We start from the raw sequence: 27,208 nt of genomic DNA, 5'->3' as shown, positions 1-27,208 counted from the left end.
GTTTGACAGACGGATGGGCCCTCTTCGAAAAGTAAGTTTATACTTTTTTCAGTCTAGGGAACTGGGAAGAAACGCCTCTCCCCCTGCCCCGCTGGCTCTCTAGGATTGTTCCTATTTCCTCACTATTTCCAATTTTTTCTTTCCTAGAGGAGGAAGCACTGGCATTCAAAGCTTTGCTGAGAGGCTTCTTGAGGTCTTTGGAGGGAGGGGTGGAAAGGAAAATGCTGCGAATTGACTTTTTTGTTCCATTGGGGGCTTGGGGTCGCCAAAGGGCTATGATGGGAAAAGGGAGGCTGTTCCTTGTTGTGCCGGCATTTTCCAGATTTGCCCGTTACCTGCTCTGAAGGAGAGGATGGATTCAGCAAAATTCCCCTGCTGTGGGTGTCGTGGCTCACTTACGTGAGTTCTCTAAAAGCCAAACTGCAGGGAAGATTATTTGTTGTATCTCTGTGCTCCTTTTTAGATCTAACTATTGATCCAGTTCGACACTGTGCATTCTACAGGGAACAGATCTTCTGTTAGTCCATTGCAGCCCTTTGGAGATAACCCATCTCTCTCTCTCTCTCTCTCTCTCTCTCTCTCTCTCTCACACACACACACACACACACACACACACAGAGAGAGAGGGGGGGGGGGATGTCAGTTTTGGTTCTCCCAGTCTCTCATTTTTCTAATCTTAAATTCAGTTTGCCACATTTCTGCAGAGATTTGCAAGTGTTTTTTGTTAAAAAAACCCTCATGAAAATCCACCATTTTAGTGCAAATTTCTCATAATAAATAATTTTATATGCACTTTTGACTAACGTACAGATTTTTGCAAGCAATTTATCTTAATACAATGCATTTCGGTATGTTATTTTCACTAATATGTCCATTTTGTGAACACTTTCCCCTAACATATGGAAAGTGTTGGTTGGTTAGAGAACTGCATCACAACATTCAGCTAAGTGCGAATTTCGAAGGATGGCTGCGTTTCAGTTCCCGTATTGTTTTGGAAAGTGCAAATTTGATAAATTCAGCTTTAAATGCAAACTTATTGCATTTCTTGCCCATCCTTCTCTCTCTCTCTCTCTCTCTCTCTCTCTAATTTCTCTCTCTCTAATTTCTCTCTCTCTCTCTCTCTCTCTCTCTAATTTCTCTCTCTCTCTAATTTTTCTCTCTCTCTCTCTCTCTAATTTCTCTCTCTCTCTCTCTCTCTCTCTCTCTCTCTCTCTCTCTAATTTCTCTCTCTCTCTCTCTCTCTAATTTTTTTCTCTCTCTCTCTCTCTAATTTCTCTCTCTCTCTCTCTCTCTCTAATTTCTCTCTCTCTCTCTCTCTAATTTTTTTCTCTCTCTCTCTCTCTAATTTCTCTCTCTCTCTCTCTCTCTCTCTCTCTCTCTAATTTCTCTCTCTCTCTCTCTCTCTCTCTCTAATTTCTCTCTCTCTCTCTCTCTCTAATTCTCTCTCTCTCTCTCTCTCTCTCTCTCTCTCTCTCTCTCTCTAATTTCTCTCTCTCTCTCTCTCACACACACACACACCTGTCCTTGTTGGTCTCTAGCTGTGAACATCCAACTTGCAAGGCAGATAGCCCCATCTCCCAGACTAAACTTACCAACTGCTGAAAATGAAAAATCCCAGGATCTGGGGCTGAGGTGGAGCCCTCTGGCTTTTGAGGGTGCTGGTGCCTAGAGCAGGTCTGAAGAGCCATGTTGCTTCTGCTGGGCCTGGGGGTACAGCCTGTTGGCTTCTTGCGTAGGCTGGAGGGAGAGCCCAGCAGTTTCTGGCTGGCTGGAGCGTGATGCATAGAAACAGAGGAAACTGCTTTATCCTGAGTCCATCAAGCTCAGTATTGTCTACACTGACTGGCAGCAGCTCTCCAGGGTGTCAGGCAGGGGACATTCCCAGCCCTACCTGGAGATGCTGGGGATTGAACCGGGGACCTTCTGCATGCAAAGAAGATTCTCTATCACTGAGCTATGGCCCTCCCCCAAAGTTATAGAGCTAAAACCACCACAGGTGTGTTTGTGTGTGGTGAGGCTGATGGCCTTGCGCCTGCTTTTCTGGTGCCCAACCTCAAAATAATAAAGGGAACAAGAAAACACCAGAACAAACTGGCTCAGGCATTCTGGCAAGGCTTTTCTGGGTATCACTAGTGCAACCTGCCCGCTGCAACTCTTGCACAAAGGTTGTGCGGGTCGGGGAGAGAGTTAGGGGAGGATCCTCTCGGACCACTTTCGTTAAGAGGAATGCAAACAGCTTGCTATGGGTTTAGTCCACTGGACCAGCCTTTGGCAACCTGGTGCCTTCCACACGGTTTGGACTACAAATCCCATTAGCCTTGCTGGCTGGGGCTGATGGGAATTGTAGTCCAGAGCAAGTGGAGGGCACCCGGTTGGCAAAGACTGATCTAGTCCACTGAAGACATATTGCAAGCCCTTTGCTGGAGGAAGACCAGCTGCTGGGATTCGCCAGTGAGGAGAGTGCTCTCGCACTCAGGTCCTGCGTCTGGCTGGCCTCTGTGTCAATTGGTCTCTTCTGGGCTTCTGGCCTGATCCAGCACAGTGGACTGGATCTTCTTATGTTCCTCTCGTCTCTCTTGTTCTCCTGACCGCAAAACTTCCTACTGGCTGTTTGGAAAGGTACTCAACAAGATGCTTTTCATTCTGAGCTTTATTTGAGACGCAGCATCCAGCCTGTCCCAGGGTACTCCAGTGACAGTTCTGATGGGTAATATAGATTTGTTTTCTTTTGGTTATCTTGTGGATGACCAAAGGTCTGTGGTGTTAACTGGGGGTGGGCCTACACTTGGTGGAGGCTGGTCCTCTAGGGCAAACGGGGCATTGCCCCACCAGCCTCAGGCTGCCCTCAGCCAGCCCCCACCTGCCTGCCAGCCTTCCTACTTACACCCCGTCCAGGGTGTGGCCCCGGCCGCCAGCTTCCTCCACCTGAGTCTCAGTGTGTCGCCCTTTGGAGAACTCAATAGGGAGGATGGAGACCAAGTGGGTGTGTCGCCCTTTGGAGAACTCAATAGGGAGGATGGAGACCAAGTGGGGATTGGTTGGTTCCGCCTGCCCTTGCCTCTGGCTCCGCCTCCTGTTGGGCTCCCTGCCTTCCACCCCACCAGGCCCAATGAGCGCCACCCACCGATGCCAGCACTCCTGCCAAACTTTCCAAGTGCCCTGTTGCTCCCGCCTGCCGCCAGCCCCTCCCTGCACAGCTCAGTAGACATGGGGGCAAAATCCCACTGAGGCATAAGAGGGTGGAGGAGTGTGTCTTGTAGCGTGCCCCACAGTGACTTCATCTCCTGCTTCAGGATGACTTGTCGAGTCCCAAATGCTCGGTCGCCCTCATTGTTGCAGAGACCTGAGGATTTCAGAGGCTTTTGTGTGTTCCTCAGCAGGGGGTCCTACTGCAGTGCACGAGGGCATGAAGAAAAGATGCACCGATGCTACGACTGTGTGTGTGTGTTTTAAAAAAAATTAAGGATTGTGAGGATTGCTTTAAATCTTCATGTTATTCAAGAAAGAAGAACAAGTTTCTATTAACTTCTGATTCATTTTGAAGACTCTTATGAGGTTTACCCCCTCCATCTATGCCATGGCTTCTAGATCTAATCAATCATAAGAAGGGGTACACTTATTTTTTGTGGAGCCAGTGTGGTGTAGTGGTTAAGGTGTTGGACTACGAGGGTTCAACTCCCCACACAGCCATGAAGCTCACTGGGTGACCTTGGGCCAGTCACTGCCTCTCAGCCTCAGAGGGAGGCAATGGTGAACCCCCTCTGATTACTGATTACTGTGAAAACCCTGTTCATAGGATCGCCATAAGTCAGGATCAACTTGAAGGCAGGCCATTCCATTCAATGCTGTACATTCTTTACCCATTGTCAGGGTTTGAAGCTGTTAGCATGAAACTAATCTCCACTCTTTTTAACTGGGGTGTTTTTTTTTGCTCCCATTGGGTTTTAAATTTGGGATGTTGCTGGGGGATATGCGTGAAGGTGCTGTTCTGTTGGCATTAGAATCTGCAAGCATTTGTATTATGCAGAATTCTTCATCTGGCAGTCGGCAATCTCTGTGTAACTCCAAAGCTTGCCCATGCCTACACCAACAGAAGCTGCTTCCCATCCCAGGTTAAGTCTCCCTTTCTTTCCTTGAGTATCACCGTGGCTAAGATGATCTGTTGTGAACCAAGAGGAGGTTTTGCCTTTTTACCTCCCTTTTCCTCGGCTGTAGCAGTTATGACGGAAGTCCCCACTTGCAGAATGTTCATGCATGAGTTTCACATTCTCCGCCTCTCTGAGCTCATTAAGGAAGTGGGCAGACAGAAAAGGGGAGTGGTTACTTTTACAAAAAAAAGCACACACACACAAAGTGAGGGGGAGAGAGGGTTAAACACACACACGCATGCAGAGAGACACCACCAAACGGAATCATTCCTCCCACTCAGCTCAGGCATTTGCACAAGGCAGCCTGCTCAAAAGTTCTGTTCACCTGCTCTGGTGGGAGGAGGAGGAAAGACCCACTTTTCACTGGGAGGAAGAGCGAGCGAGCGAGAGGGCGAGCCAGCCAGCCAACTCAGGTGAGTCGCCGTGACCTTTGCAAACAAGAGAGATGTTGCAAAAAAGAGAAAAGGGAAGCCAAGGTTCCTCTGACTTGTCAAGGCAGGTTCCCAGTTTGCTCGGAGGAATGTTGCTGCTGTGGCCCTGTGCTGAAGGAGCTCTGACACACGCACCCTTCTAGCTGCAGGCAGGCAGAAGCGCAACCAGGAAGTGAGAGGCAGCAAGAGAGGAGGGCGCCTGCTTGTCGATGGGGCCTGCAGGGAGAGGAAAGTGGCTTCTTCAGCAGTGACCTCTTGGCCTCTTTTTTTGCCATCTGCCCTGCGCCCAGGAGAAGCAGCAGGAGTGGTGCGTGTGTGTGGTGGGTGTTTGGGGCCCCCTCCTCCCAGCCCTTGACTTCGAAGGTGAGCAGGACAGGTAGGAGGCGAGTCAGCCGGAGTGATGGTGGTGGTGGTGACGGTGACCATTGTTTCCGGCTCTGGTTCCCCCCTCGCCTCGCCAACAGATGTGCTAGCACGGGGACATGTCAGTCACACTTTTCTCAGACCAAGCTTGGTCCTCGGGGTACAGGATCCAGAGGGCGAGGTGGCTGCCTGGGCAAGGAATGGGAAAACTTTGTGTTCACTGCCGTGGGGCACATATTTCAAGACTTGCTCCAGCCTCATGCGCCACTGCACGTTCTGACTTGCCAACAGGGCTTCAACCCGAAACCCAAATCCTTCCTGCTTCTACGATTGTTATTGAGAGCTGTGCCTGTGACGAGCATTCTCAAGGACTGTGTCAATATTGGCACGAAAGTTGTGATGTTGTCTACCTTTGTTTTAATGGCATGGGTTCAGGCCAGGTACATCTCGGAAAGGACAGATGTACATATGTGTGTGGGGGGGTTACAATTCTCTTATTTAGAAAAAGTCTCATACCACAGGAGCACAGAGTGCAAAATCGCCCCCTTAGTTAACTCACATGCTTGTTATAACTAAGGAGAATGTGTCTTCTTGGGACAGGTCTGATTGTTCGGTGGTAACTGGGCTGTTTTTTTAAATTATTATTTTAAACTATTTTTCAAGCTGATGGAAATTTAGAATTTTCTGGTCAGAGCAATTGCAGAATTTCCTGGCCAGGTGCAGACAAGCACTGGTGGCAGTTCCACGGCTGATGCCTCTGCTTCCCCAGATTTGCATGGGGTTTTCCCAGGCTCGGCTGATTTCACAGACATAAGAGGGGGAAAGGGCGTGCTGGAATTCCATGGGTCAGGCCCTGAACCTTTCCCACTTCCTCATATTGGAGTAGAGAGGAAACAACTTTTAGAAGAAGAAAATAGTCTCGTGGCACCTTTTTAAAGACTAAACAAAATGTTCTTGCGGCATCAGCTTGTCTGATAAAGTGGGCTCTGGGCAAACCATAAAATCGTTCGCCTCAATGGTGGTGCCACTCTCGGTTGCTTTTGCTGCAGCAAACTAGCATGGCTACTCATCTGGAATTTGTCGCAAACATCAGATTGTCCTTATTTGCCCACTTTGCACCTGGCTGCACAACATTTTTGCAGAACTGTTGCTTTATGCAGACCTCGGAAACATTATTCCATTGATGTTTTTGGAATAATAAAAGGGCTAGGAAGGCACAAGGAGAGCTGGAACTGCCTCTCCCCCCCCACACACAGCAAAACTCCAGATTTTGCCATAGGAGCTCATGGTGCAGAGGGTCATAGTCACTGGAATTGCATGCTTTCCATCTGTTGGAGCGACACTTTCCCCCCCAAAATCTGCAGAATTTAGAAACTTTATTCCCTTTACCTTTGCACAAACTGGAGAGAAAAAACCCCCAAGACTTTGTAATTATTCGGTGGGGGAAGGCGAAGTATATATATGTGAGGAGGCAGAGAAGCAGGCAGCGTGGCAGATTTCCAAAACAAAGAAGTGCAGGGTATAGGACACGCCAGGGATCGCTCTTCAGTCAGTGGTGGACTATAAGTCCCATCATTCCTGACCATCACCAGGGTGGCCCAGGCTGATGGGAGCTGTAGTCCAATAACATCTGGAGGGCAGGGCGTCGCGTTGGCTATCCCTGACCTCGACTCTGTGCAAGTCCTTTCCTCCATTCCCAAATTCAGGGGGGCTCGCTATGTAAAAGGTACTCTGCATGTGTCCCGAAACCCTGGCCGACTGCTTGATCTAGAACTAAGTCCTGGCTTTGAAAAGAAATCCTCCAGGCCCAGGGTGTGGGAAAGCATGAGGGCTGGGAAACCGCATCCTCTCCACCCATGGAGTGTGGTGAAGATGCTGTGATCCCAGACAGTTTCAGGGTAGGGAATTCAGTTAAGGAGTCCTGGAGGAGGCTGAATGCTTTCAGCTGGGGGTTGGCCGAAGGAGGTCAGGATTTATGCCCTGCTTAAATTTACCCCTCATAAATCTCAGTGCAAAGCCCTCCCTTCGGCTTAGCAACAACGATGTGCAAGAGAATGCTCACTCATCATATTATTTTAATCTATTTCCCAAAAGAAGTATTGCAAAGAAGAATTGTCCTGCCTGATTTCAAATTTTCAGTTATACTCTTGTGTTGACTTTTTTTAAGCATGTGTGTGTGTTGTGCCTGTCAGAGACCTTGGGTGCTGATTACTACCCCAGAGCTTTTCTCCTCCCCGCACAAAAAAGTCACAGCTTGGAAACGGGAGGGCAGCTTGGAAGATCAGCCCCCTAGGTCCACTGCTCCTGATTTTCTTGCAGTTGCACCCCAGAAATGTGCACATTGTGGAAACTGCCTCCCCAACCCCCACTTACCACATTCCCTCCCAACATGGAGTTGTTGTAGTCTGTAGTCTGAAGTGGTACAATCCAGACCAAAGCTGACCACTTAAGAACATAAGAACATAAGAAGAGCCTGCTGGATCAGGCCAGTGGCCCATCTAGTCCAGCATCCTGTTCTCACAATGGCCAACCAGGTGCCTGGGGGAAGCCCGCAAGCAGGACCCAAGTGCAAGAACACTCTCCCCTCCTGAGGCTTTCGGCAACTGGTTTTCAGAAGCATGCTGCCTCTGACTAGGGTGGCAGAGCACAGCCATCACGGCTAGGAGCCATTGATAGCCCTGTCCTCCATGAATTTGTCTAATCTTCTTTTAAAGCCATCCAAGCTGGTGGCCATTACTGCATCTTATGGGAGCAAATTCCATAGTTTAACTATGCGCTGAGTAAAGAAGTACTTCCTTTTGTCTGTCCTGAATCTTCCAACATTCAGCTTCTTTGAATGTCCACGAGTTCTAGTATTATGAGAGAGGGAGAAGAACTTTTCTCTATCCACTTTCTCAATGCCGTGCATAATTTTATACACTTCTATCGTGTCTCCTCTGACCCGCCTTTTCTCTAAACTAAAAAGCCCCAAATGCTGCAACCTTTCCTCGTAAGGGAGTCGCTCCATCCCCTTGATCATTCTGGTTGCCCTCTTCTGAACCTTTTCCAACTCTAAAATTTGTCTCAGTTCCTCAGAATCCCTTCCTGCAAATGTTAGTTCAGGTTCACTTGAGGTGGAGGCGCATCCCTCAGTGGAAGAGCACTTCCTTTGCATGCAGAAGGTCCCAGGTCCAGTCCCCGGTATCTCCTGATAGGGCTGGGAAAGATTACCTGCCTGAAACCCTGCAGAGCTGCTGCCAATCAGTGTTGGCAGCACTGAGCTAGATGGGCCAATAGTCTTTCTCATTGCAAGGCAGCTTTCTATGTTTAGGGATGGATCTGTCAATTTTTCCGATCTGAAATTCAGTTCTGCACATTTCTGCAACAATTTGTGATTTAAAAAAAAAATCCTCAGGAAAACTCTCCAGCATTTCAGTGCGAATTTCTCCTAATAAACACATTTTTGTAGGCATTTTGACTCATGGCCACATTTTGAAAGCCATTTCTCCTAATATAATGCCCTTTTGTATGTTAGCTTCACTCCTGTATTCATTTATATGCACATTTTCCTCCTCATTTTTGTAAACATCGCTTGGTTGGAGATCTGCGTTGCAAAATTCTGAAAAGTGCGGATTTCGACGGGTGGCTGCGTCGAACTGTTTCGGTGCTCGAATTGCTTCGGAAAGTGCAGATTGGATAGATTCAGCTTTAAATGCGAACTGGATCAAATTTCTTCTCCATCCCTAGTTCCAACCTCACCTGTTGGCTTGTGAGAAGAAGGCCTCAGATTCTCCACGCCCCACGTGAAGTTCGGTGCTTGCCCTGTGTGGCTGGCAAACGTGCACAGCTTTGCATCAAGCAGCTGTTGCCAGCCTGGTGCCCTCCAGGTTTTTCGGACTATAACTCCCATCAGCCCCAGCAAGCACAGCCATAGTCCACAACAAGATGGAGGCCTTGCAGCAGTTTCCTTTCAACAAGTTCATAGAATCATAGAATAGTAGAGTTGGGAGGGGCCTGTAAGGCCATCAAGACCAACCCCTGCTCAATGCAGGAATCCAAATCAAAGCATTCCCGACAGATGGCTGTCCAGCTGCCTCTTGAATGCCTCCAGTGTCGGAGAGCCCATGACCTCTCTAGGTCATTGGTTCCATTGTCATATGGCTCTAACAGTTAGGAGGTTTTTCCTGATGTCCAGTCAAAATCTGGTTTCCTGCAACTTGAGCCCATTATTCCGTGTCCTGTACTCTGGGATGCTCGAGAAGAGATCCCTGCCCTCCTCTGTGTGGCAACCTTTCATGTACTTGAAGAGTGCTATCATAGTTAAATGGGGAAGGCGGGGGGGGATTCAGTGACTGGTACACTGTGAGGCATGGAAATGGGTGTGTGTGAAGAGAGACAGGCAATGGTGGCTGGTGGCTCTATGTCAGTGGGGCAGTGGAATTCACTCTTCGCTTTAATCCAAACGTTTAAGTTCGGAGTAAAAACTGAAGCGGATTCCACTGCCCCACTGACACAGAGCCACCAGCCGCCAGTGAAGACAGGGGGCAGCAGAGGGGAGGGAATACAAAGGATAGGGTCCGGAAAGGGTTGCTGAAGAGGGAGGCCTGTCGCTTAGGGGTAGAGCATCTGCTATGCATGCAGGAAGTCCCAAGTTCAATTCCTTGCATTTCCAGGCTAGGCTGGGATAAGACTCCTGCCTGAAACTGCTGCCAGTCATTGTAGTCAACACAGAGCTAGATGGGCCAGTGGTCTGACTTGGGAGAAGGCAGCTTCTTCTTCCCTTCCTAAATGTGTCCTGCGAGGAGGAATTTGAAGAAGATGGTGACAGTGGCTGCAACAGACGGGAACTCTGGGCCTTGCCGGCTCAGACCTCAGTGGCAGAGTTTGGCCATTTTAGACTCTGAATAATCTTAATTGGGGGGTGCTCTTTAGGGTTATGTGTATTACACAATTTCCTTCCAAAGGTGGCATCCAGCCCTGCTGCATTTGAGGGCCCTCATTATGCTGAGTGGGCCTGGTCCTCTCCCCAAAAATTCTACCTTGACATCACGGCACCGTCAGACCTTTGTTCATCTAGCACGATGTTCTGTTTCCATCAGTAGTCAGCCAAGTGGGCGAAAAAGCTCACAAGCAGGGCATGAAGATGATGGCCCTCTCCTGTTGTTTGCTTCCAACATCTGGCGCTCAGAGGTACACTGCCTCTGAACATGGAGGTTCCATCTGACCATCATGACTCTTAGCTGCTGATTGACCTCCACTCCTCCATGCATTTACCTCATCGTCGTTTAAAGCCATCCTGGCCAGTGGCCCTTGCCATGTGTGCTTCTAGGGAGTTTAATATTGCAAGCAGGCCATTCATAGAATCATAGAATCATAGAGTTGAAAGGGGCCTATAAGGCCATCAAGTCCAATCCCCTGCTCAATGCAGGAATCCAAATCAAAGCATTCAGAGAATACTGGATCAGGCCAGTGGCCCATCTAGTCCAGCATCCTGCTCTCAGAGTGGCCAACCAGATGCCCATTATGGGAAATGCCCAAAAGGAGGACCTGAGCACAAGCGCATGCTCCCCTCTTGAGGTTTACTGCCTCCAACAGTGGAGGCAGAGCCCTTGTCACAGGACAGTTTCCAAACCTGAAGCCCTCGGTGTGCTTCTGAGTGAGCATATTCAGGATCGGCTGAGGATCTGGGGCTTATCATGTTGCTGGGAGTTGACAGGAGTACACCAAGAAGGTTTGGGTTTAAACTCAGAAACGCAGTCACAAAGTAGAACACCGTTTGATGTGTACAATCCAGTGTCTTTCCACAAGTATGTATGTGCACATGCGTGGGCACACTGTCACAGAGAGACAGAGATGCATTCTGTGGTTTGGTATTCTGCGTCTTTACAAGAGCGAGGAGGGAAAAAATGAATCCGTGTGTGGTTTGTGTGTGGGTCTGTATATCTATATCATGAGTGCATGGCGTGGGAAGGGTGGCAGAATTTACATCTTGAACTGATATCAAGACACCCTGTTCTATACCAAAGATAGTCCTCAGGGCCAGATATGTAGACTATGTTACAGATGTACCAATTTGCTTTGGGCTATAGCTCAGTGGCAGCCATCTGCTTTGCATGCAGAAGGTCCCAGGTTCAAAACCCAAGGGCATCTCCAGACAGGGCTGGCAACATCCCCTCTCTGAAATCTTGGAGATCTGCTGCCACTCAGTGTAGACAATACTGAACCAGATGGGCCAGTGGTCTGACTCCATGTAAGCGAGCTTGCTATGTCCCTCTCCTTCTCTTAGTGGATCAAGCCCATGATTTCTTGCAACCTTCCCTCTCCCTGCCCCACTGCCTAATGGAAAGGAAAGTGTTTTTGTGCAAAACTGCAACAGTGTTGTTTATCCCAATGTAAAACATTGGGCAAGAGCCATAACTCAGTGACAGAGCACCTTCTTTGTAAGCAAAAGGTCCCGGGTTCAATCCCTGCTGGCATCTCTAGGTAGGGCTAGGAAAAATCCCTGCCTGAAACCCTGGAGAACCATTGCTGCCAGTCAGTGTAGACAATACTACCCTAGATGGACCAATGGTCTCTCTCAGTATAAGGCAACTTCTGATGTTTTCTGTTTATTTATATCACAAATAATGTATGACTTAATTTGGTGCTTGTTTGCCCAGTTTGGAGAAAGATATATTTTCAAGGACTGGGCACTCTGGAAAAAAGGAGTTGGACTCACCGTCCTGCGAGGATGCAGCTAGATGTGGCATGAGCCACTGAGGTCAGGATCTTGCCTGCTTTTGGAAAAAAAGTTAATATAATGAAGATGGATATTGGGTCACAACAATAATATTGTGGGATTAACTCCAGTAAAATAACAGGCATAAGTCAGGATCATTCAGACCATGGTATTCCCGATCTCTATGTATGGATGTGAAAGTTAGACAGTGAAAAAAGCGGATAAGAGAAAAATCAACTCATTTGAAATGTGATCTTGGAGGAGAGCTTTGTGCATACCATGGACTGTGAAAAAGACCAATAATTGGGTGTTAGAACAAATTAAACCAGAACTATCTTTAGAGGCTAAAATGATAAAACTGAGGTTATCCTACTTTGGACACATCATGAGAAGACCTGATTCACTAGAAAAGACAATAATGCTGGGAAAAACAGAAGGGAGTAGAAAAAGAGGAAGGCCAAACAAGAGATGATTGATTCCATCAAGGAAGCCACAGACCTGAACTTAGAAGATCTGAACAGGGTGATTCACGACAGGTGCTCTTGGAGGTCGCTGATTCATAGGGTCGCCATAAGTCATGATAGATCTGAAGGCACATAACAACAACAAGGAAGCTACTGTGTCCCAAGCCACCCCATTGGTTCCTCTGGCTTAGTACCTCCTACACTGGCTGGCAGCAGCTCTCCAGGGTTTCAGTCGGGACATTGCCAGCCCTACCTGGAGGTGCCGTCGAGGATTGAACCTGGGACCTTCCGCACACAAAGTAGACACTCTATGACTGAGCTCTGGCCCTTCCCCTAATCCTGTGTTCATGCAGAAATAGTGTGACCTGTGTCCTTGTCCCTGTGTTTATCGTGATCCATTGAGCAAAGGTCCTGTTCAGAAGTTACAACAAATGCATGGTGGTCAAGACCAGAGCTGGGAAGGCCTGATCCTGACTTCCACCACCACCTTCCAGGTGCTTGCACTCTTAACAGAGAGAGGTTGTCTGCACTGGGCTTGGGGGTCCCCACAGGTCACAGGAGGGAAAGGTGGGCACCCTGGATAAGGATGGACAAATTGCTCCATTCCTGTTTCTCATTTTTCCAGCCTTATGTTCACTTTCCCACATTTTCACACCAGCTTGCATTAAAAGGAAGCCCTCATGAAAGGGTGACAGCTTTTTTGTTAGAGTCCTTCCTACCTACCACACACAGACATGGTTGCACAGCAGTTTTCCCTAAGAGAATGTGTTTTTGAATGTTGTTTTCATTACTGAATGCATTTACCCTGCTCTATGCATTTTTGTACTCATTCCTTTGGCTGAAGAACTGCACTGCAAAATCCAGAGAACTGCAAATTTCAAAGGATGGCTCTGTCTTGGTTTGCATCTCAGTTTGGAAAATCTGGATTTGGCCTTTAAAGGTGAACTGAACCAAATTCCTCCCCCATCTCTAACCTTGGACATGGGAAAAGACTGCACCTCAGGGCAGCACACTTGCTTTAGAACATAAGAAGAGCCTGCTGGATCAGGCCAGTGGCCCATCTAGTCCAGCATCCTGTTCTCACAGTGGCCAACCAGGTGCCTGGGGGAAGCCCGCAAGCAGGACCCGAGTGCAAGAACACTCTCCCCTCCTGAGGCTTCCGGCAACTGGTTTTCAGAAGCATGCTGCCTCTGACTAGGGTGGCACAGCACAGCCATCACGGCTAGTAGCCATGGATAGCCCTGTCCTCCATGAACTTGTCTAATCTTCTTTTAAAGCCATCCAAGCTGGTGGCCATTACTGCATCTTGTGGGAGCAAATTCCATAGTTTAACTATGCGCTGAGTAAAGAAGTACTTCCTTTTGTCTGTCCTGAATCTTCCAGCAATAAGAACGTTGCATGCCAGCGGTGCCTATCTCAGTCCCTTGTGCCCCTAACTTAAAAGGGTCTGGGGGGGATATTAAGGAGGAGAAAGGGAGCCGCCTCTGGAGAGCCTCTGCCAGTCAGAGTAGGCAATTCTGGCTGAGCCAGTCTACTCTATGCCAGCTTCCTTTGCACGCTTTCTTTGGTGGCATCATCCCCATGAGAATCCTTTTTTTAAAAAATTATTTTGTTCTTTGAATCTTGGGCTGGCTTCTGCTCCCCGCAGTGTTCTAGCAGAACAGCTGCTGCGAGCGAACATTGTGTTCCCTCTTTTTCCTCCTAAGAAACTCCTACCTCTTCCTTTCCACACCGAGTGCTTCAGCCACCCAAGTGAGCGTTACCACGGGAGAGAACGGATGGGACCTGGGGGTGGGAGGAGGCACATTCCCCCCCTCAACTGGATGTCTATTGTGGGGCGATGCTGATTAATGGAAGGCTCATGGTGGGCCAGATGCCCCCCAAAAAACACCAGATGAGGCCACTGATTGTATGTGTGTTGTATCAGAGCTGGTAGCATGATGCATCTTCTGCTGAGATGGTTCTGGGTGGTCGTTACCTCTGCTCTTGCGCCTTTAGTAGCATGCTGAAACATGCAGGAATTAATTCAGGAGGTGAAGCTTTTCCTGGCACAATGGCAGATTTTCCTGGCACAGTGATAAACAGATGCACTTGCTATATTTCCATATGTCTGCTAGGAGCGTAGGAGCAGAGCCAGTGAAAAATATGGCAACCCTAGCTGTGGCTGCTTGTCCTGGGCAGCAGCAGATTGGGGGCCGAAGCACACATGTCAGGGGAGTGTCAGCACCCTGTAAGTACACATCTGATGTCCCCAGTACAGATTTGTCTAGCAAAGGTCACAGCCACCCCATACATGTAATGCACATTTAGAGCACATGACTTAGGGATATAGGAATCTGCCTTATAGTGAGTCAGACCATCAGTCCATCTAGCAGCTGCTGTCCGGGGTTTCAGGAAGGAATCTTATCCCAACCTGGGACCTTGTGCATGCAAAGCAGATGTTTAAATAGGGTGTGGTCCAGCCAAAGTGAAGCACTGTTAAATCCCAGTGCTTTCCGCACCTGCTTAAATCTCTCCACCTGAGCGCAATAGGACTTTGGATTGTGCCGAGTTTTTTGAACGGTGGGAGCAAGAGGGAGGCATGTTCCTCAGCTCACAAGTGAGGACATGAGGGGCTTGTGACAGTCCCACAGCAACAGTCTCAATAGACAGATGAGCACACGCTTTGCACTCAGGAGCCCCAAATGGTTCTGACTCCAGCTGAAGGATCCCTTGGCAGCACTGGTTTGCAAGGGCTACTGCTAGTCAAGATTCAAGGTTCTGGTTGTAGTGTACTATGCAGATTGGGACCAGGATACCTGAAAGGCCGTCTCACTCCTTATATACCCAGTCGATCACTGCGCTCTGAAGGTGAGGGCCTCCTGCAGATACCATCACATCAGGAGGTCAGTTCTGCACAACATAGGAAGCGGACCTTTAGTGTAGAGGCACCGACCCTTTGGAATTCCCTCCTTTTAAATATTAGACAGGCACCATCTCTGTTATCTACTGAAGACTTTCCTCTTTCAACAAACCTTTTAAGTAGAGACTTTATCCCAATCTCCGCCTGTGTTGGAACTGCTTTTTAAGATGTTTTTAAACCTTTTTTAAAAAAAGATGTTCTGTTTTAATATATTTTAAATCTGTTTTTAAGATGTGTTAAAGTGTTTTTAGTGTTTTGTTTGCCATCTTGGGCTCCTGGGAGGAAGGGCGGAATATAAATTTAATCAATCAGTCATCAATCAATCAATAATAGAGTTGATACCACTGGCATAGAGCTTCCTTCCCTAGTTGTGTTGAGCTGCAGTGGCCATGCAGCCTGGGGCTGATGGGGGTTGCATTCCAAAACATCTGGAGGGCACCAGGTTGGGGAAGGGTGTCTTAGATTAGACCAACGATCAGATTCCATACACAGAGGCAGCCAGTGTGGCAAAGTGGTTAGAGGGTTGGATTCTGACATGGGAGGCCAGGGTTCAAATCCCTATTCAGCCATGAAGCTCACTGGGTGACCTTGGGCCAGCCACTGCCTTTCAGCCAAACCTACCTCCCAGGGCTGTTGTGAGGATAATATGGAGGGCGGGGGAGAGAAACATGTATGCCTCCTTGAGCTCTTTGGAGGAAAGGTGGGACATAAATGCAACAATAAACAAATTAATAATAAATCAAATAAATAGTGATGGCAGCCCTGTGTCTTGTGCTCTCTCCTTGGTATCGCCGAGTTTTCGTGATGAGAACGTGGACTTGAGAGCTCCAGGCAGAATCTGGCATGTGGTGGGGCCCCTCTGTGGCCTTTTCTCTGCGTGTCCAGTTTGCAACACAGCCCACTCTCCCCAAGCCATAATCCAAGACGCCCTTGCAAAACCCCACAACCACGTCCTAGGAAGATGCAGAGGCGGCTACCTTGGACTGGGTCAGACCATGAGGCTATCTAGCAAAGCATTGTCTGCACGGACTGACAGCGGCTTTCCAGGGCTTGGGCCAGCGGCTTTCCTAATGCTGTGTGGTTGAACCGGAGACCTTTTGCCCGCACAGCATGTGCTGTGCCAGTGAGCTATGGCCCTTCCTGCTCCGCTCTGAGGACAGCTAAATGTATAACCTTTTCCAAAACACAGGCCTCTTGGCTGTATCGTGAAGCCTCGCTTTCTTTCCTACTGGGCCACCAGCGGGTTTTAAAGCTGTTGAGGATCTCTGCAGATCACCCGGGAAAAGACCAGACCCGGATCCTGTGCAGTCAAGCAAATGGGGAATTGTCAAGTCTAGCCTTCTCTGACCTTGTGTCCTCTGCATGCTGCGGCTGATGGGAGTTGGAGTCCAAAACATCTGGAGGGCGCTGGGTTGGGGAAGGTTGGTCAAGTCAATACATGGAGAGGAGCCATCAAGATCGCACTCCCTGGCTGCTTCACATGTTTGTAGGAACAGGACTGCACATGTGCACATGCAGGCTCTACGCAGAAGAGCCAGATCAATGCTTGCTGGGTGGACAACCAACACAGGGACCATGGCAAGGATCATGGCCCCCTCCAGTAGTATAGTGGCAAATCCAGAAGTGCAGGGTCCCTTCATGATAGTCATGCCACACCCCCTCACTTGTTTGCTTTCCATCGTCATTTCTACACTCCTCAGACCTTCCTGCGAGTGCCTTCTCCCACAACAACAGATGTTCCTAGAAGCCAATCAGCATGGAAGGGGAGTGTGTTAGCTACTGAGAAGAGTCTTCTCAGTGACTCTCTTACCTCCTTTCACTCTGATTGGCTTCAATCAGCAGGAAAGGACAAGGAAGCATGTTAGAAGGTTCTTCTCAGTGGCTAACACACTTCCTTTTCATGCTGATTGGCTTGTAGGATGCTGGAGACATAGGGACCCTGCTGGGACCCTGCTCCTGAAAAGGTAAGGGGTCTAAGACACCCCAAGACAAGACCCTGTACGACTACACCCCTGCTCCACTCCAAGCATTGAGACAGGGCTTGCACAGGGCTTTCTTTTCCATAAGTGCCCTCACTTTCATTGCTGGAACCCAAACCAATGTGCAGACTGTTCAGCGTGGAGACTCCTGAGTTATTAATTTATATACCTTCCTTTGTACAAGGTTGTCGAAATAAATAAATCTCTCCTAAAGTTAGCAGCAAAAGGACAGGTGGGCATCCATAACAGGGCCTTTCTCATTGTGGCACCTAAGGCTTGGGATAGCCTCCCAAGGGAGGTTCACAAACCCTTTTGCTGTGTCCTTCCAGCAAAGGCTGTTGCATCTCAGCAAGCGTTTGATGTAGAACACCATCTTTTAAGTTGTTGTATGCAGTTCTTGCTGCCTGTTAGTCTTTTAGTTGTTTTTTTAAAAGAAGTCTGTTGATTGTACTAATTTTTCTTTCTTTGTTTATTACTGTGTACTGCTTTGCATCAGCTGCATGCTGGCGGGGGAAGGTGGAGTGACAGGGAGGTATAAATGCGGCACAGAAAATAAACCCAACAAGCAAAACAGTGGTGTGGCCCTAAGGAATGGGAAGAGCAAAAGAAGTGTGTGTGTGTGTGTGTGTGTGTGTGTGTGTGTGTACATCTCTATGTGCACAGAATGTCATTCATTGAGTCCAAAGTGCAGTCAACACAAAAATCCTTCTTTTGAGGGATGAGAGCACTCTTAGGACCAGATCAGACTTGACATGAATGAAATTGCACCAACTGAAGTTTGCACCTCTGCACAAGATACCAGAACCCGTCACCAGCCTTTCTGTCCCTCTCCCCACCACTTGACCATTCTATTTGCCTATCCTTGTGTGAATGCAGCAAGGGTTGGGCTAAGTTCATATCTCTTCGGAAAGGAAGAAGGGAAGCTCACAGGTGCATAGAAGCATGATCCGTGAGCCCAACACGTGCCACAAATACAGCCTTTTTTTTTTAGCACTCTTATGGGCAAGCAACGTGAGTCACTGGCCTCCAACTGTGTTGCAACAGAGATTCACATTCATTGTGTTTGTGCCTAAGAACCAAACTAGACGTGATGTTAATTGCAGGGATGCCTTGGGACAGTGGTGGGAGAAATGGGAGAGTTTAAGGGTAGAGACACACTCACTGTTCTGCCGGTTCCAGTGCGCCTCCACCTCCCTTTTCTGAAAATGGGGGCACACAACACTAGTTAAACCTGGTGGGAGCAGCCTGCATGTTTTTTTTTTTTTAAATTCACTTCAAAGAGATTTTGCAACTTTTGGAATAGGGCTCTCATTCTACTTTTTTTATTATGGTTTCTCCATATTCTGTCCTTACAGTATATATATATATATATATTTATTTATTGTACTTTTAGACCGCCCTTTAGCGACAAGCTCTCAGGGCGGTGTACAACAGAATAAAACCACATTAAAATACAGGTGAATGAGGGTACAATACAACTATAAAAACATTTTAAAAGCAAGGTGAAGACAAAGATTAAAATAAGATTACAATTACAATTAAAATTAAGATTAAATATATATATATGTATACAGTACATAGGTTGTGCATCAGGACAATCAGATGCTGTGGCACCTCCATTTCTTTTAAAGCATTCCATAGTTTTTCACGATCTACACAGTCAAAGGCTTTGCTGTAGTCTATAATCTACATGTAATTTCTGAAATTCCTTGGTCCGTTCCATTATCCAACATATGTTTGTGTGATACATCTTTGCATTTGAGGACCTTTTCTAGTTCTCTTATAGCTACCCTCCCCAGTCCTAGCCTTCTTCTGATTTCTTGACTACTGTCTCCATTTTGGTTAATGACTGTGCCAAGTTATTGATAATCCTTGACAAGTTCAATGTCCTCATTATCAACTTTGAAGTTACATAAAGGTCAGGTTGTATACATCTATAAATAAAACCATATATTATAAGAACACCCCAATCTACAGTCACCTTCATTCCAAGGAAGCCAAACCTTGGATAAGTGCTGAACCTCTGAAATCTCTCACCTTTTGGAGACTAGGGTGCGCGGAACAGTACTTTACACTTAAAAAGTTGCCTGATTCACAGACAGTGGTAGGTTGAACTCATTTTCAAGCCAGGTGGTAATCCCAGTTCACAAGGACATTACAAGAATAGGGGCAGATCCTTCTCAGGACCACTATATGCATATGGTGCTTTCCCCCCCACTGTGCACCTTAATGTGCACATGCAACCGCTGTGACTCCCTATTCCATATATATTATCCTGGAGGAAAACCTCTGTTTGGCTCTGGAGAATGTGTGAAGCAGCTCCTGGCAAGAATAGTCAAGCAAGTGTTTGTTATACCGTGCACATGTTCAAACAGAAAATAAGTTTATTGCCTGGGATGAATAGCTCGAGTCTGCCAGAGCCTCAGTGTTTAGTCATGATGATGACAGGAGAACGACAAGAGGAAAATGTTGATGAGACAACCGTGAGAACTCCCAAATACTTTTGGGATTTCCGGTGTGATTAAACTAGCACTATTCAAGTTGAGACTTAAAGGCCTTGCCCAGACGGTTTTCTTTCATGCCCTCCTGTAAGAGGCATGTTTGTGGGCTCTGTTCTCTGGTGTGAAGCATGACCGTGGTGATTAGTTCACTCACTTTTTACATAGCATCCACACGACACCATCGTCCAGCCGTTATCCTGGTTTTTTTCTGTAGCTCTTCCATCTTTTCTCAGAACACAGACGGTGTTTCTAGGCAAGGGCTTTATGTCACAAGCATGTTATTCACACTCAGTTTTTGGCAGGAAGGGCCATAGCTCAGTGGCAGGGCGTCTGCTTTACATGCAGAATTGAACAATGGAAATGGCCTGCCTTCAAGTCGATCCCGACTTATGGCGACCCTGTGAATAGGGTTTTCATGGTAAGTGGTAGTCAGAGGGGGTTTTTCCATTGCCTCCCTCTGAGGCTAGTCCTCCCCAGCTGGCTAGGGCCTGCTCAGCCTGCCACTGCTGCACAAGCCAGCCCCTTCCTTGTCCGTAACTCCCAGCTAATTACCCAGGCTCAATTCCCAATGGCATCTCCATGTAGAGCTTGGAAAGACACTCTGCCTGAAACCCTGGAAAGCCGCTGTTAGTCAGAGTAGTCAGTACTGAGCTAGATGGACCAAAAGTCATTCATTTATAGCTTCCTGTGGAGTTCAGAATGAATGGTTATTGCTTCCCCAAACCAGGGGCGGTCAGACTTCAGGCTTATTGGATCTACTTTGTTTTCTTACTAGAACCAATTAATTGCTGTAAACTGCCCAGAGAGCTTCGGCTATGGGGCGGTATATAAATGTAATAAATAAACAGACAGACAGACAGATAGACAGATAGATAGACAGATAGACAGATAGACAGACAGAACCAAGAGATGCACCAACCAGAGCCAGGTCAAAAGACATAGACTGAGGTCTCCTCCAAACAATGGTGTTTGCTGAGTGTTCATTTTTATTTGCTTGCATAATGCTTATGTGGAAGTTAGATTATGGGTAGAGACAGAGTCACTGCTCTGCCAGTTCCAGTGTGCCTCCACCTCTCTTTTCTGGCCACGGGGGGCTCTGGGCTCCTGCTGGGAGGAAGGGCGGGATACAAATTAAATAAATAAATGACGCTATTCAAACCCCGCCCCTTTTTACTGTAAAACCTGGTGGGAGCAGCTTGAGTGCATTTTTAAAAAAAAATCGCTTCAAAGAGATTTTGCAACTGATCGACATATTAACCTGTTCCTCCTCCAGGTGTGGCCAGTGGAAACACTTTGCTGTAGGCGGCTAGTGTGCTCACAGCCCATGCCTGGACTCTGTCGAACATCTGTCCGGATCTGCTTGTGTGGTAGTTATACCAAAATGCACGTTCATCCTGATTTGCTTGCCCGGCAGTTATACATCTTCCCATTTAATCGTTTGTTTGTCCCACACTTTTCAGTGCATTTCCCCGTCACTTTCCTAGCAGCAAAAAGCCATTTTAAAAAACAAGAAGTGGGTTTGTTGCTCTTGGGGGACAGAGCGCTTTAATCCAATTTAACTGCGCAAAGCTAATGTGCCGTTCTGTACTTGAATCCTTGCTGCAGAATAATGACAATCTGGAAGCAGCCTAGCATGAATCCTGAGCTCATGAGTTTATTCTGAGCATACAATCCTTCCACACAAAAACCAACCCCTGTTGCTCCCTGCCTCCATTTCAACAGTAACTGGGGAGAAGGGCTGAGGGCACATGGTTTTTCTGGCTGCATTTTGAAGCGACTTTGGTCTCAGCTGGCCACACCTCCGTTCCCTACTGCTGCCTTCAGACCTTGCAGGACCACCCACAGCAAAGTGTTGGGCCAAACATTGTCTCTGCCTGACCTTGCAGCAAAGTGTTTCCATGAGCTAATAATAATAATAATAATAATTTAATTTTTAGGCCGCCTATCTGGCCGAAGCCACTCTAGGCGGCGTACATAACAAATTCAATAAAATACAATAATACAGTAATTACAGTAAATACAATAAAATGCAAATAATCAACAGTGACAAATAGCAGCAAATGTAATACATAGCAACGGGCATTGAGTATATAATTAGCCCATCCCAATAGTCCCAAAGGCCTGACCGAACAGCCAAGTTTTTAATGCTCGGCGGAAGGTATCCAGGGAAGGGGCATGTCGAAGATCGAACGGGAGGGAATTCCAGAGAGTGGGGGCCGCCACCGAAAAAGCCCTCTCTCTAGTCCCCACCAACCTAGCCACTTTTGTTGGTGGGATTGAGAGAAGGCCCTGCGTGGCTGATCTTGTCGGGCGGCATAGTTGGTGACGCTGGAGGTGCTCCTTCAGATAAACCGGACCGAAACCATATAGGGATTTAAAGGTTAACACCAACACCTTGAATTGGGCCCGGAAAACTACTGGAAGCCAGTGTAGATTAAATAATACTGGTGTAATATGATCACGGCGACGGCTGTTTGTAAGTAAACGAGCCGCCGCATTCTGTACCAGTTGAAGTTTCCGGACCGTTTTCAAGGGTAACCCCACGTAGAGCGCATTGCAGTAGTCTAATTGAGAGGTGACCAGGGCATGTACTACCAGTGGGAGCTGATGAACAGGGAGGTAGGGTTGCAGCCTGAAGGCAGCCTGAAGGCAGCCTGAAGGCAAATGGGTTGATCTACTAATCAGTTGCGAAATCTATCTGAAGCTGATTTTTAAAAAAATAAAATAAACTCACTCAAGCTGATCCAGTAAAAAGGGGTGAGTAAAAAGGGGTGGAGTTTGACAGGAGTACATGAAAGGTACTCTTCTCGATCGTCCCAGAGTGCAGGACACGGAATAATGGGCTCAAGTTGCAGGAAGCCAGATTTCGACTGAACATATTAGAGCCATATGACAATGGAACCAATTGCCTAGAAAGGTAGTGGCCTCTCCGACACTGGAGGCATTCAAGAGGCAGCTGGACAGCAATGCTTTGGTTTGGATTCCTGCATTGAGCAGGGGGTTAGACTAGATGGCCTTATAGGCCCCTTCCAACTCTACTATTCTATGATTCTATGAGTCGGGTACCCACATTTTCAGAAAAGAGAGGCAGAGAAGCACTGGAACCAGCAGAACAGGAGTCATTTTGTTGTTGCCATTATCAAACAGCTGGGAGCCAGAAAGTCCTGCTGGTCAGCTTCAAACATCCCAGAGATCTACCTATAATTCCTTCTGCTAAGGAAGAGAGGGAGACCATAACACTCAGTAGAACTCGTGGACAGCCAACGAAGCTGAATTTTGGAAGATTCAGGACAGACAAAAGGAAATTCTTCACACAGCTCATAATTAAACTATGGAATTCTCTCCCACAAGAGGCAGTGGTGGCCACCAAATTCATGGAAGATAAGGCTATCAGTGGCTACTAGCCATGATGGCTATGCTCTTTCTCTGTAGTCGGAAAGTGCAGGAGAGGGAATGGTCTTCTGCCAGGTGCTGCTGAGCTCTTGTGGTCCCATAGGCATTCAGCTGGCCACTGTGAGAATAGGGTGCTGAACTGGATCAACTTCGCTGGACCGGCCATGTTGTTCAAATGCCTGATCACCGTCTTCCAAAACAGCTACTTTACTCCCAACTTAAGGATGGAAAACGGAACATCGGTGGACAGCAAAAGAGGTTTAAAGATGTTCTTAAAGCTAATCTAAAAAAATGTGACATAATCATCGAGAACTGGGAAGCCTTGGCCCGTGCGAGTCCCAATTGGAGGTCGGCCAATATCAAAGGTGCTGTGGACTTTGAAGAAGCACGAGTACAGGGCAAACGGGACAAACGAGCCAAGCGGAAGGCACGTCAAGCAAATCCTCATCGCGACCATCTTCCATCTGGAAACCTAAGTCCTCCCTGTGGGAGGCTGTGTGGATCCAGAATTGGCCTCCACAGTCGCTTCCGGACCCACCGCTAAAGACCTTACCCTGGAAGACAATCTTACTCGGCCACGAGTGATCGCCAGTGAATGAACTGGCACAACCTAGTAGGTTCTCATGTTCTTATGAAATTCAGTTCAGTCCACGTGTAAAGATGAACCTATGTAATCCACACTTTCTGAAACATAACGGAACTGAAACAGATCCATTGTTTGAAATTAGTACTTCTCCAGATTTCTGCAGTGCAGTTCCCCAGCCAAGCGACACATACAGAAAAGCATAAACCAGGGTAAAGAGTGCATACAAATGCGCATAGCAGTGAAAATAGCATCATGCTAGGAATATTGGTTTGAAAAAATATTGGTTTGCATACAGACGTTCATATTAGGAAAAATTCGCACTAAAATGTTGATGGTTTTTTCTGAGGACTTTTTGTTTTAAAGGAAACTGATGTGGAGATGAGAAAGGGAGGGAGTCTGCATGGGACAGTTCTGCCCCTCCCCTGCAGCCCACCCGTGCCTTAAGCGAGCCCTCCATGTTGCATCATGCTCTTTCACATGACAAGCGGAGTTCACTAAAAATAGAAAGCGAAAGAAGAAAGAAAGGGGGAAAGACAGGGATAAGAGAAGCAGGACTTCTTGTGCTGCATGCAGCAAAAATACTTCTTATTTGGAGACTGTGAAACGACAAGTCGGGGGCCATCTGCGGCAGCATGAATCACGACGGCGAGAGAAGGCTGAGGCAGCAAGTGGCAGGAGGGAAAGCGAAAGGCTGCTGGGGAACGGCAGCGCCCAGCTTTGAGGGCCAGAAAAAGAGCCTAGTTGGAGCCATGGGGGCGCCTGGCTGCATCTAACCCAGATCCTTGCTTCTGTCAGCACAGGAGCAGAGGAAGGTGCCTTCTGCTGAGTCAGACCCAGGGGTGTAGTGGTCCAGGGTCTCAGCGGGTCATAGCCCCTTTACGTTTTGGGGAGCAGGGTCCCTATGTCTCCAGCGTCCTGTGAGCCAATCAGCATGAAAGGGGAGTGTGTTTGCCACTGAGAAGTGTCTTCTAACATGCTCCTTTGTCCTTTCCTGCTGATTGGATCCAATCAGAGTACAAGGAGGTGAGTCAGCCCCTGAGAAGACACTTCTCAGTAGCTAACGCTCTAATACACTCCGTTTTCGTGCTGATTGGCTCACAGGGACATCTATTATTGTGGGAGAAGTTGCACATGGGAAGGAGTGTGGAGATGACAACGGTGAGCAAGCGAGTGAGCGAGGAGGCGTGGCTGTGAGTGGGCGTGGCACGACTGTCATGAAGGGACCCTGCACTTCTGAATTTGTCACTGCGCTACTGGTCAGACCGTTGGCTCAGTATTGTCTATGCTGACTGGCAGTGTAGGATGGGCAGGGCTGCAGGTCTAATTTATGTTTCCTCTTCTATAATCTTCCACCTCTGTCTTCAGTGTCTCTCCTTTCAACAGTCTATTCCAAACATCCAGATAGACAGGCTTTCCTTATAGACAGGCTTTCAAACTCAGCTGACCAAATTAATCTAAACAGCATCTCTTTGCCCCAACCCCCCTCCTGCAACACACACACACATCCTTTCCTCACCCCACTTCCCCTCCCACACCTGGAACCAAAACAGATTGCATAAGAAACTGTCAAAGAAACTCCCCATGCCGTAGCTGGAAGTGATTTCCCCCTCCCTTCCCTATGTTCCTCCTTGTCTCCAGCACAAAGCATCGTCAGGGGTTATTTGCGGGAGGCGGTGATGACTCACCGCCAGCCATTAAGGAGCTGCGCGCCTGTGGCTTTTAAAAGAAATTAATGGGTTTGCAACTGTAAGCTACCTAGAAACGAGGAAGGAAAGAGAAAAGGAGGAGTAACCTGGGAAATGGAGGGGCTCTTTTAAAGGCCTTCAGGCATGTGCCCTTTGTGCTCAATGTGAAGCTCACATGTGCTGCTGCGATGCATTCCTTTCTCACTGTTCCTGCGTGTTACGGCCTAGGTACCTTCCCCCTCCGGCCATGTGGCTTGGAAGGTGAGAGCTGACAGTCCTGTGCGGGCTGGGTGACTGGCTTCCCAGTGTTGGGGATGTGCAGTTCTCCCTGGAGACAAAGGAACCTTTGTTTTCTGAGGAGACTGGCAGATTTATTTATTTTATTTATTATTTGATTTATATCCCGCCGTTTCTCCCAGCAGGAGCCCAGGGCGGCTGTGGAAGTGCGCTCATGTGTCGAGGAAGAGGCCATGCTAGTCAGTTCCACTGTTGCTCCCAAAGTGCGAGGGTCATTTGGGGAGGCAGTGTGGGTGCGAGAATCCTACACCGTATGGTGTTGGGAATGCTTCTGATGTTACAAGCATGTCAGGCACATGGATGTGCTGGGACGATCTCCTGCACAAGCCTCACTGAAATGCCAGGGTGCTGCACAGAAGAGCTGCCCTGTTCACTGTGCTAAAAAATGCACACTCCATTTGAAATGGCTACCTGTGTCTATTTCACAGGGGGAGGCATGCATGCTGGATGGGCTGTGGAGACGTGGCCAGTCCCTGCCTTCACCCCTACCACATAGGCACGGAATGGCAGTCTTTGCTGTGCTGGTTAGGGCTGAGAAATTAAGAACATGAACTCACCAGCAGGAACTTTCCAGCATCTGGTACCTGAAGTTATAGTTCCTCTCTGGCAATGCAGGTTCCACTTAGTTACAGTGGCAATAGCCTATGGTTTTCCTGTGCCCCCATGAATTTGGCCAGTCGGTTCTTAAAGCCATTTGAGGCAAAGCCCATCTCCACGCATTCCTGCAGTGAGTTAATTCTGTGTTGTGTGAGGAAGTACTATCCTAAATCTCCGGCCCATTTTGTTGCATAATAACTTTTTCTTTCTTTCTTTCTTTCTTTCTTTCTTTCTTTCTTTCTTTCTTTCTTTCTTTCTTTCTTTCTTTCTTTCTTTCTTTCTTTCTTTCTTTTCCTGGTCTGTTTTTTTTTTTAAATCCTGCATGTCAGAATTTTTAGCTTCCTGGCACATCATCATCATCATCATCATCATCATCATCATCATCATCATTATTATTATTATTATTATTATTATTATTAGTTGCATTTATATACCGCCCCATAGCTGAAGCTCTCTGGGCAGTTTACAACAATTAAAAACATTAAAAACAAATATACAAATTTTAAAAAACACATTTTTAAAAAGCAATTTAAAAACACATGCTAAAATGCCTGGGAGAAGAGGGAAGTCTTGACCTGGTGCTGAAAAGATAACAGTGTTGGCGCTAGGTGCACCTCGTCAAAGAGATCATTCCATAATCGGGGGGCCACCACTGAGAAGGCCCTCTCCCTTGTTGCCAGACTCCCAGCTTCGGAGGAGGGCCGTGGATGTTTAGCGTAGTGTAGCGGGCAAGGTGTTCCATCAGGTATTGTGGTCCCAAGCCATGTAAAGCTTTTTAGGTTAATGAAGTGGCCTTATGTAGGGATGGCCAAATAAGTCAATTTTGGTTTCAGTTGCTCATTTTTCCAACCTTAAATTCATTTATCTTGATTTCCACAACAGTTTGCACACTTAAAAAAAAGTCCTCATAAAAATTCATGCAATTTAGTGCACGTTTCTCCTCATGTACATATTTTATATGCAATTTTGCCTAATATACTTTTTTTTGCAAAGCAGTTTCCTCTAATATAATGCATTTTTATATGTTATTTTCACTGCTATATAACTATGTGCATTTAATTGTGAATACATGTATTTCTGTGCCCCTTATTTGGCTGGAGAGGTGCATTGTGAAATTTGATGAAGTCCACATTTTGAAAGATGGCTCTGTTTCAGTTCTACTATT

The 27,208-nt window shown here is 47.4% G+C and overlaps 1 protein-coding gene across 7 annotated transcripts in view; it reads left to right on the top strand.

Moving 5' to 3' along the window:
- PTK2B (protein tyrosine kinase 2 beta) overlaps positions 1 to 27,208 on the top strand; it is a 113,560-nt gene continuing 86,352 nt past the window's right edge. For 5 of the 7 annotated variants that reach the window (XM_061625865.1, XM_061625869.1, XM_061625867.1 and 2 more), the window contains exon 1: positions 4,350 to 4,561. The gene's annotated coding sequence lies outside the window, so the exon portion shown is untranslated. Of the gene's footprint in view, positions 32 to 4,349; positions 4,562 to 4,730; positions 4,943 to 27,208 lie in introns of those variants that run through there. The other 2 variants (XM_061625864.1, XM_061625863.1) reach the window with 2 other exon arrangements.

The sequence above is a fragment of the Rhineura floridana genome, chromosome 4, assembly GCF_030035675.1.
Source record: "Rhineura floridana isolate rRhiFlo1 chromosome 4, rRhiFlo1.hap2, whole genome shotgun sequence".
NCBI lineage: Eukaryota > Metazoa > Chordata > Lepidosauria > Squamata > Rhineuridae > Rhineura > Rhineura floridana.
The sequence above is the reverse complement of the archived record's forward strand: the minus strand, read 5'-3'. Positions and strand labels throughout refer to the sequence as shown.